A 10,396-nucleotide genomic window follows, 5' to 3' on the forward strand; every position below is an offset into this window, starting at 1 on the left:
CATTGCAAATTTCAATAACAGGAAGCTCACTACTTAGAAATCTTTTTTCTTCTCAGATGTAATAAACAGAGCTTTATTTTCCAGGTGTTCACCTTTTTTCTAATCCTCTTTCTACCCTGACCACCCCTCCCCCCCACCACACACACACATATCTCAGGTTGGGTATGCAGTGTAGGCCCTCACTCTTGGCTGAGAAGAAGTTGGTTCTCTGGCAGAGAACCTCCCTCCAGAGCTCACAGTTGCTGAGACAGAAGTTCCATGGGAATGAGGAACAAGTTGAGAGGACATAACACCAACTCTTGCCACAATTGTCACTGTACCGGGGGCAGAGTGTCTCTGGGGAGACTTGAACCAGAAATAGTAGAACTCTCAGCAGTAGGGCTTCCATTTCTCCTGGGCATTACTGGTTGAGGTGTTAAGTTTGCTGTTTTTTACTGAGTGGTCTTTTCCAGAAACACTTGTGGTGTGGGCCTGCGTCTACTTGAGGGCATATCAGTTTTCTGTAGGAACTACAGAACTACAGTGTGGGTCTGTAGCCTTCCTCAGGGCAGGTGGCTCAGCTCTGCAGGAAGAAACATGAGCAGATCTAGGAATACAGCCGACTCTCCAGGCAAAAGCTCAAGTTCCTCACCACTTGGGGATACACTAGTGATGAGGTTTCCATTTATGGGTTTGGCTGGGCTAGATTTGGAGAGGTGGTCTTGAGCTGTGTATCCCAGGTCCCAAAGACTTTAGACCTGATCTCTTGGGTGGGGTCTGGAGCCTGAGGTGGGAGTTCTCCCTGGGAGTAAGAATCTGCAGAGAAGTTGCCTCACTGGCTTGGGTTGCCTTCTGTAGAATGGAGTGGAGCAGATTTAGAGGTTCCACCACAGCAATAGTGAAATCTGGGAAAAGGCAGTGGTCATTGCTTCTTCCAACTGGTAGCAGTCAGCTAGGTGGCTCAGTGGATAGAACACTGGGCATGGAGTCAGGAAGACCTGAATTCAAATCTAGCCTCTGACATTAGCTGTGTGACCGTGGGCAAGTCCCTTTGCTTCTGTTTGCCTAAATCCATTGGAGAAGGAAATGGCAAACCATTCCAGTATCTTTTCCAAGAAAACCCCATAAACAGTATGGTCCACAGGGTCACAAGGAGTCAGACATGACTGAACAGCAACAGTGCTTCTTCCAACTGGTTGGTCATAACCACCTTTTTAGCTAGATCTGTCCAAACCACAATGGGTACTGGAACTTCAGCCTTATGAAGTTTCTGTCCCTTCTGGCAGCAGCAATGTTCCTGCTGAATTATCTTCCAGGCCACATAATACTTCAACTGGAGGAAATTGTGGATCTCACCCTCAATCCAGTGGGGCAGCTTCTGCCTCAGTTCTACCACAGCTGGTTCATGTGCCCAATCTTGTACCTCTAGTAAACGGAGGAGCTGTTGGTTTTCCATTGGGGTCTAAAGCTTAAATATTCAGGCCCTGGCTGGAGGCAACTCCTGGTACCCCACCAGGGAGCTTGGGCTGCCACATAGGGGGCTTCATGGTGGCTAGAGCTACTACTTAGAAATATTTAAAAGCTCTTAATGTGGTTCTGAAATCTACCTTCACAATTTCCACCCATTATTCCTATTTCTATCTTCTGAGGCCAAGCAGAACAAATCTTATCCTCCATTCAATGTAGCAGCCTTTTAAGTCTTTTCTTTTCCAGTCTAAGCATCCTAATTCCTACAACTGTGCTGCAGATCTGGGCTATAGCCTGAAGCAACCCTGCTACAAAATAGTAGGTCTAGAAAAGTTGTTGTGGCTGAAAAATTAATCGTGTGGCATAGTAAGGAAGCCCTGAACTCCAATTCTGCCTCTGTCACATACAAGCTGTGACCCTGGGCAAGTCACTTCATTTTGAAGACTATGTCAGCAGTCAACTCCAGTAAGTCCAACCAAGCTGGGAAAAGTTTCAAGAATGGATCTAGCAACAGGCTGTGCAGCTGTGGGCTGAAGAGCAGCCTAGCTAAGTTCAGAGAGGCTCTTCTTTACATTGGTTTTGGACTGGACTTGAAATGCAATTGTTTTAAGGAAATCTCGGTGTGGAAACCCCCTCTACCAGTGGGTGGCTTCACCTTCTCCAAAAGTTATAATCTTAGAGACCTGCCTGGGACACAGAGAGATTAAATGACTTGCCCTAGGTCACTCGAATGTCAGAATCCCCTCAGTATCTTAGTCTTCCTCTTGTTAATGTGCTCCAGTTTATCAATGGCCTTTCTTTTAAGTGAAATTGGTATCCAGAACTGAACATGGTGTTTCAGATGTGGTCAGACCAAGGAAGAATGTAATGGGACTATCATCTGAGGTATTTAATGGACTGAAAATTCAATATTTATTCACTTTGAGTGTGAGCATGACTTGCCATGTCAGTCAAAATGATAGGATGCATGAAAAATAGAACAACAATCAGTATTAGGGAGATAATAATCCTATTCCATTATGCCCTACACTCCATCTGAAATATAATGGTGAGCTCTGGGCACCATAGTTTAGAAAGGACATTGATAAGCTGAGCATCCTGAGAAGGGCAAATAGAACAGTGAAAGGACTTCCTATATTCTGTGAAATGAAGGGGTTAGCCTAGATGACTTCTAAGTATGAGACCATCTGAGATCTAGGGATCAGAAAGAAAATCAGTTAAAGGAACTGAGACTGTTTAACTTAATAAGAAGAAAGAAGGAAGAAAATTGGGAGAGGTGTAACGGCTATGTTCAAATATTCTAAGGCCTATATAGTAGAGGGATTAGGCAGTTCTGTTTAGCCAAGGAGAGCAGAACTGGAAATGGGTTTAAAGTTGCACTGGAACTAGACCTTGAAGGATAAGTGAGATTTTATCAAGTGGAGATAGTCAAGGAAGGCAAAGCACAGCAGGTGAAGGAGAACATATGAGCAAAGCCTAAATAACAGGGAATATGTTTGGGGAGTCAAGTAACCCAGTCTTGTTGAAGGGTTGAGTGTATATGGAGATGAAGCTGGAAAGGTAAATGGAGCCAGATTTTGGTGAGCTTTGTCGTCCAGGCAGGAAGAATCCAACATGGGTTTTTGAGCGGGAAAGAGTCATAGTCAAACTTGCACATTACTCTGGCAGTTGATAAAGACAGATGAATTGGAGAAGGGTGAAACTGAAAGGAAGAGGAGAATAAGAAGACTATTGTGATAGCTCTGATATGGTATCATGGGAGCTCAGGCACAATAGAAGATGTAGGAAGGAAAGGTGAGGACAGATGTGAGGAGCATACCCTTCTTACTGCCAAGTGATTATGTTTAGGATGTCAGAATAGTTTTTGAATTTAATTCAATAAGAATTTAAGGACCTCAGATATCCAAGGCACTGGGCTATGAACTGAGAATACAAAATGAAAAATACTGACTGCTCTCAAGAAATATACATTCTGTTGCCTCATAATGCAATGACCACTCTACCAATGTTCTGAGTGGATGAAGCTTTAATCAGCCTCAAACAATTAATAGGAGAATACCCTGACCTCTAGATATTATATTATTGTTATTGTTATTTATCATGCAGCTTCTTCAAAATCTTTATTCAAGGAAAAATCATTGAATTGATTTATTGTGTTCTTTATAACATACCATCCCTTTTCTTATAGAGACATAAGAAATCAATTCTGGAACTCCTTTCTCCATTTTTTTTGGCAAAAGCACACATTACTACCTACTGTTGAGTGTGATAGAGCCTGTGCCATTCAAGGCGAGGCCATTCACATTTCAGTCACATTATGCTCAGCTGGGCTGGGCTCCTCAGGGGTATGGGAATGGATGGGTCCGCTCTATTTAGTTCCATGTCTTTATTCCCCAGCATAGGACCTGGACTGGTTCTTTTGCCTTCCCTCCATAACATACCATCATCAGCCCTCTACCTCTACAATAAGAAAGCTAAAGAACAGAGCTCTGGCTTCAGTTCTACCAAATCCTTCTTTCTTTTGCTAAAGCACACCTGGTAGGCTCTCAGCTTCATTTCCAGCAGTCTGAGAAAGGGTTGTCTAGCAATGGATTCATTATAACATTTGATTACAAGAATATAATTCAATAGCCTCGTGGGGGGGGGGTCACTATAATGGGATTTTAGTTGTCAAGTTTCACCTGCAGGGTGGAGAGAATTTATGGGGAGAGAACATTTCAAAATTTCTGTTGGGCAAAGCATTTGGAGAAAGCCTCAGTACTTTGAAGCTTCAGCTACACTTCTGCAGGGCTGAAAAGGCATCTGGAGTAGATATAATTGTTACATTAATAAGATGAATGCCATGCCTGGGGATATAGATTAGTGACCAAGGAGAGTGACCCAGGCAATTATGCTAAGAAACTCACATCAATTTTGAATTCTTACACCACCAGCATAGTCTCTGGGTTTGTTTTTTTAATGTCTTTTCATCAGTCTCATAATTCTTTCTCTTGTGTCCTGGCAGTATCTTTGTGGGTCTTATATACACATTTGCAATACCTCTAATGATGGTCAACGCATGTTCTCTGATTTGAGAACAGTTATCATTTCAGCTTTATTTCATCCTAAGATGATGATCCTGAAGTATAAAGCAAGGAAGTCTTGTAAGGAACTTCCTTAAACTCTGTCTTCCTTTTTCCTCCACTTCTTTCAGCCCATCCTTAGAACAGCCACAAGTCCACCACCTGTAGCCTCTTTCTCAAAGTCAGATACAGAAAACTGACAACAGCAAAGCTAGCCTTGGTCTCTTGGTCCCACGATTACAAGGGAGAGGACTGTTAACATGTAATGCAGTGGTAGCAAACTCAAATAGAAACAGGGGCCAATTAATTTTATAAGGATCCTTGTGGGCTACATAGTGTTAGAAAACCACATATTAACATTATCTATGTTTTATTGTATTTTTGTTTATTTTATTAAATATTTCCCAATTGCATTTTCTTCTAGTGATGATGGTACTCAGGGGTGATGTGGGCCACAATGCAGGTCACCAGAAGCATGTTTGACCCCTCTGATACAGCAAATACAATACTGAACTTGGAGTCACAAAGATCTGAGTTCAAATAATGTCCCAGATGTTTACTAGCTATGAGCTACATGAACATAACCAAGACACTTAACCTGTAAGACAGAGCTTGGGTTACATGGCCCTATAAAATGCAGATAGTAACACTAGCACTATCTACTTTATAGAGTTATTATGGAAAAGATAGCATCTAGGTGGCTCAATGGATAGAGTGCTGGGCCTGGAGTCAGGAAGACCTGAGTTCAAATCTCGCCTTGGATACTTACTAGTTGTGTTATTCTGGGCAAGTCACTTAACCTCTGTTTGCTTTAATCCACTGGAGAAGGAAATAAATGGAAAACCACTCCAATATCTTTGCCAAGAAAACTGCATGGACAGTATGGTCCATGGGGTCACAAAGAGCTGGACAAGACTGAACTACTGAACAACCAAAATAAAGAAGACACCTCCCAAACCTTAAAGTACCATATAGATACAATGTTGCTTGATTTGCCAGTGAATGAGGAGTGATTTCTTAAGACACTCTAGTGGCTGTTCCATATCCATCTTCCTTGTGAAGGGAATCAACAAGATTTTGCACCAACCAGATTACAGTGCCAAAGGCAGAAGTTTGGATGGTTTTATGGACCAGGAAAGTAGTAAGTAATGACCTTACCTTCTTTACTTTTGTTCTTTGTCAATATACTTGCATATATATCATTGAGGACTTGAAAAGCAAAGTAGACTTGGTCACCCAAGTCTCTGTGCAGGTCCTGTGAAGTGTATTCTTTTGGTTTGAAGGGGGGGATACAACCCTAAATCGGATAGTTGTCAAGGAGTACCGAAATCTTCTACATATCATATCCTCCAGTAGAATGTGAGAGCCTTGAGACCAGGGACAATTCTGTTTTAGTCTTTGTATTCCTGGTGCCTAGCACAGCAGTTTATATAACCCTTTGGCTCGCAGGCTGTTGCCCAGAGAAATATTTCCATAAAGACATCAGATTCCAGAAATGGCCAAATACACTTGACTATTCCCCAATTTTGTAACTTCTTATGATTTTGCCTCTGAGGCTTCTGTGAAGAGGAAGCCAGAAGACATCATCCATTTTACACAATACATGAGAGGAAAGGTGGCAGGCAGGCTCTAGCACATGCTTCCAACCTCTGGATAACTACACTATCCCATCACTCCCTTTCTTCAGGATTCTGGCAAGTTGTGGCTGCAGGATGATGGCACTCAGAACTGTGGAACAACCACTATTTGGCAGCTTTAAAAACATTTGTTAGACTGAGTCCCCATGGCTAACTTATGAGAGGACATGGATACAGGATAAGCAGGCATGGAGGTGTGGCAATCTGCATTATTGGTAGATGAGGTGGATGAGATGAGATCATAGATTCACCTGAATAGTCAAGAACTGAATATTGTCCTGCTCAGCTCTCCCTCCCAGCTCACTTCTTGCCCTAGTGGAAAGATTGCAAGACAGCATTTTCAACACCTTTGTTCCCACACATGGGTTTGAAGAAACCATCTTTCCCCTCCTGGGAGAATATCCAGGACCATGGATATCCCTTACAAACCCATCAGAGAACCCTGTGCAGAGTTGGACAATGAGAGGGGCACAGGATCATCCCCTTCATTAAGTCACTACTGTGGTGCCTGTCATGGGGTGGCATCCTACAAAGGGGAGAATTCCACTGGTTCTCTAGTCATAGCTCACCAGGTGATCATCAACTATCACTTCTGACCATGGAATGCCATTAGCATAGACTTGTAAAGTCTATCCTGAATTGCAGGGCATGGTGGGAAAAGTATTAATTTTAGAGCCTAAAGACCTGGGTTCAAATTGTAGCTCTTCCACTGACTACACATGTTACTATGGGCAAAGCATTTAAATTATTTGAGCCTCAATTTCTTTATCTCTAAAATGAAGGGGGAGTTCTAGATACTTTCTAAAGATCCCTTCAGTTCTAAATTCCACGATTTAACTAAAGCCTTTGGTCAGCATTGCTTGCAATGAATGGGTGTTAAAATATATTTTCTGGAATCTGGGTATACTAGAGTTTTTGAAGTGTTCCCCTGCCCTTTGAAAGGTTTCATGATCTAATCTACTGAGGCCATTAATGAAGAAAGAATACAGTCTTTTTATTTGCATACTTCATTGGTTAAGTTCTTATTGAAATGATCCCTCCTGGGAACTCTCAATTCTCACCTCCTCCCTGTATCTTCCACTGCGCTCATAAGGGAGGCTTGTGAGCTCACACCCATATCTCATATCCTGTGTTGTGTGTAATGCCCATTGAACTCAACCACAGGGATGATGTGGTAATAGGGCTAAATCAAAGCTGAGGCAGAATGAAGAGCTCATTTCACTGAGGGCTTTGCCAAGAGTTTCAGGAAGCATTATGGTACACTGGAAACTGGCCTGGTTTTAGAGTCAAAGGAACTGAATTCAAATCCCAGTTTGGCTACTTCCTACTTGCATTAACTTTGGGCAAGTCAGCCTCTCTGGACCTCAGTTCCTTCATCTGCAAAATGAGGATTTAGGGCTAGGCTCCTTCCAGCTCTAAATATATGCTCCTCTGATCAAGAAGAGAAGCCTATCCCTAGAAGGATAAGGAAATCTCCAGCCTCTACACACATATCTGAGACCTCAATCAGTCACACAACAAGTATTTATTAAGTAGCTGCTGTGCCTTAGCCACCATTCTACGCTCTGGGGATACAAATACAAAGAATGAAACAACCCCTTCTCACAGGAAGCTTATATTCTAATGGGGAAGACAAGTAATATTGATGATGATGGTGGTGGTAGCAATGATGATGATGATGATAGCTAGCATTTATATAGTTCTTACTATGTGCCAATTACTGTGCTAAACGCTTCAGAAATATCTCATTTGATTCTCACAACAACTCTGGCAGTTGGTGCTTTTATCATCCTCATTTTACAGTTGAGGAAACTGAGGCAAATAGAAGTTAAATGACCTGCCAAAGGTCACTTACCTAGCTATGCACATACAAAAATACATACAGCATTAACTATAAAGCTAATAAATACAAATATATATAAAAACGATAGGACACTGCACCAGGGGGATGGAAAGAAGGTTGCCCCAGGACTGATGAAATATTCCAAGTCCTGCAAAAAAAAAAAAAAGACCTCAGGAAGAAGCTGTGGAATCTGTTTTTCAGAGCTACTTCTCTCCTTAGGAGGATAGTCCTTTGTGACCAGAGACCTAAACAAGGCTGGTCTTTCTGATGGCAAACATTGCATCCTAGATTTAACAATTCCCAGAGCTCCATCCCCTAACCACTTGACATTTTTCTCATGGCTTAACTTGGCAGAGAGCACATTTCAGCCTGGCTCATTACCTCAGGGCACAGTCAACTGGAGGGAGTTTGCAAGGCCACATTTAAGAGGTTTTATGTACCAGCCTTTAAATTTCTCAAGAATAGCAGCTTTTAGTCATTCTATCTGATTGCCCATAAACCTCTCTCCCTTTCCCTCATCCCCCAAGATTACAGACTCCTAAACTCATAGAATGTCAGAGCCAGAAGAGACCTTAAAGACCGATCATCAAATCCAACCTCTTCATTTTACAGATGTGAAAACTGAGAACCAAAGATGGGGAAATAACTCATCCAAGGTCACACAGCAGATGACTGGCAGAAATAGGACTCCTAGGACTCCTAATTAAATCCATCTCTTTTTACTAATACCAAGCAACTCACAGGGACTCTAAGAAAAGTGCCATCTAAATGGGAACTATTCTTGTCGTACTAGGCTCATTATTAGAGAGGGTGACACAGTGAGTCACCTGCATAGAGATGATAGCTTAATCCAAAACATCTGAGGAGATTAGATAGCGGGCCAACCTTAGAATCAGAAAGACCTGTGTTTAAGACCTACTGCCTCTGAGACAAACTAACCATCTGACCCTGGGCAGATCATTTAATCTCTCAGTGCCTCCAGGTGATTTCTCAAACTCTAAATTGAGAGGCAATATGGTTCAGTGGAAAGAGGGATGGATCTGAAATCAAAGGACCTATGTTCAAATTCCACCTTTGCCTGTATGCTCTCAGGCAAGTCACTTAACCTCTATAGGCCTCACTTTCTTTGTCCATCCAGTGAGAGGACTGGACTAGATAGAGTCATACAAAGGCAGAAGTATCCAAAGTAAAGGCTGGGATTTGGGCCATACCCTGAGCCCAGCGAGCAATGGCCTAACCCCAAGAGGTAAGTGATCAACCAATCAGAAGATGGAACCTATCCCAGTGACTGGAGCCAATTTAGGGAATTGTCTCCAATACAATCAACCATACCCGCATTCATTTCCAACACTTCCTTATTTTGCACCTACCAGAGGGTAGAGAATGTGGCAGGCTACCAGCTTCTCCACTTCTTAGCTTAGCATTGATCTCCCCAGAAGTTACAACCTAACCCCTACTGGACACCAACTTACAGCAGCTGCATGGGTGCCATTAAGAAAATCTGCCCCCACCCTCACCCAGTATAACCACCCACCTCCCCCCCACCACATCATTTTTTGGTTGCCAGGTAGGTAAGTTCTGAACTCTGTGGCAATGACCAGTGAGTAAATGCCTTACCTTGATTTCTTTCAATTTGGGGTGGAAAAGAGTGAATCTCATGAGATAAGCAGGCATAAATGGGTTGTGGTATGCATCTCAGATCTTTACCTTTTTCCTCAAAGCTATCCCACTTCCAAAATTCTCTATTTCTGTAGAAGGCAGTGCCATACTTCCATTCATTCAGGTTCACAAGCTGGGTGTCATCTTTGTTTCTTCACTCTCCTTCATCCAACATGTCCAATCAGTTACCAAATCTGGTTGTTTCTGCCTCTCCACTCACACAGCCACCACTCTTGTTTGGGCTCTCATGACTTACCTGGAGTATTATAATAACTTCCTAATGGGTCACCTGCCTCAAGTCTCTTCCTCCTCCAATCCATCCTCCACCCAACTGCCAAAATACTCTGCTTTAAAGCTCAGGTCTGATTATATCACTCCCTTACTCATCAAACTCCAGTGATTCTCAATTGACACTAGGATCAAATATTACTTCATCTTTACCTCATCCTTTTAAAATGTATGTTTTTATGTAAACTTTATAAGGTACATAATTATTAACATAGTAGAACATGTATATAATTTACAAATAAGTAAATATATCACATTAGGGCAGCTATGTGGTACATTGGGTAGAGTACCAGCCCTGGAGTCAGGAAGACCTGAGTTCAAATCCAGCCTCACATACTTACTAGCTGTGTGACCCTGGGAAAGTCATTTAACCCTGTTTGCCTCAGTTTCTTCATCAGTAAAATGAGCTTGAGAAAGAAATGGCAAACCACTCCAGTATCTTTGCCAAGAAAATCTCTGGA

The 10,396-nt window shown here is 42.3% G+C and overlaps 1 pseudogene; it reads right to left on the reverse strand.

Annotated features, from left to right (window-relative positions):
- Positions 1 to 233: 233 nt before the first annotated feature.
- On the reverse strand, positions 234 to 9,755 carry LOC110212672 (snRNA-activating protein complex subunit 2-like; annotated as a pseudogene).
- Between the last annotated feature and the right edge of the window lie 641 nt (positions 9,756 to 10,396).

This window comes from Phascolarctos cinereus, unplaced genomic scaffold (genome assembly GCF_003287225.1).
Source record: "Phascolarctos cinereus isolate Bilbo 61053 unplaced genomic scaffold, phaCin_HiC Scaffold_2;HRSCAF=192, whole genome shotgun sequence".
In the NCBI taxonomy this organism is placed as follows: domain Eukaryota; kingdom Metazoa; phylum Chordata; class Mammalia; order Diprotodontia; family Phascolarctidae; genus Phascolarctos; species Phascolarctos cinereus.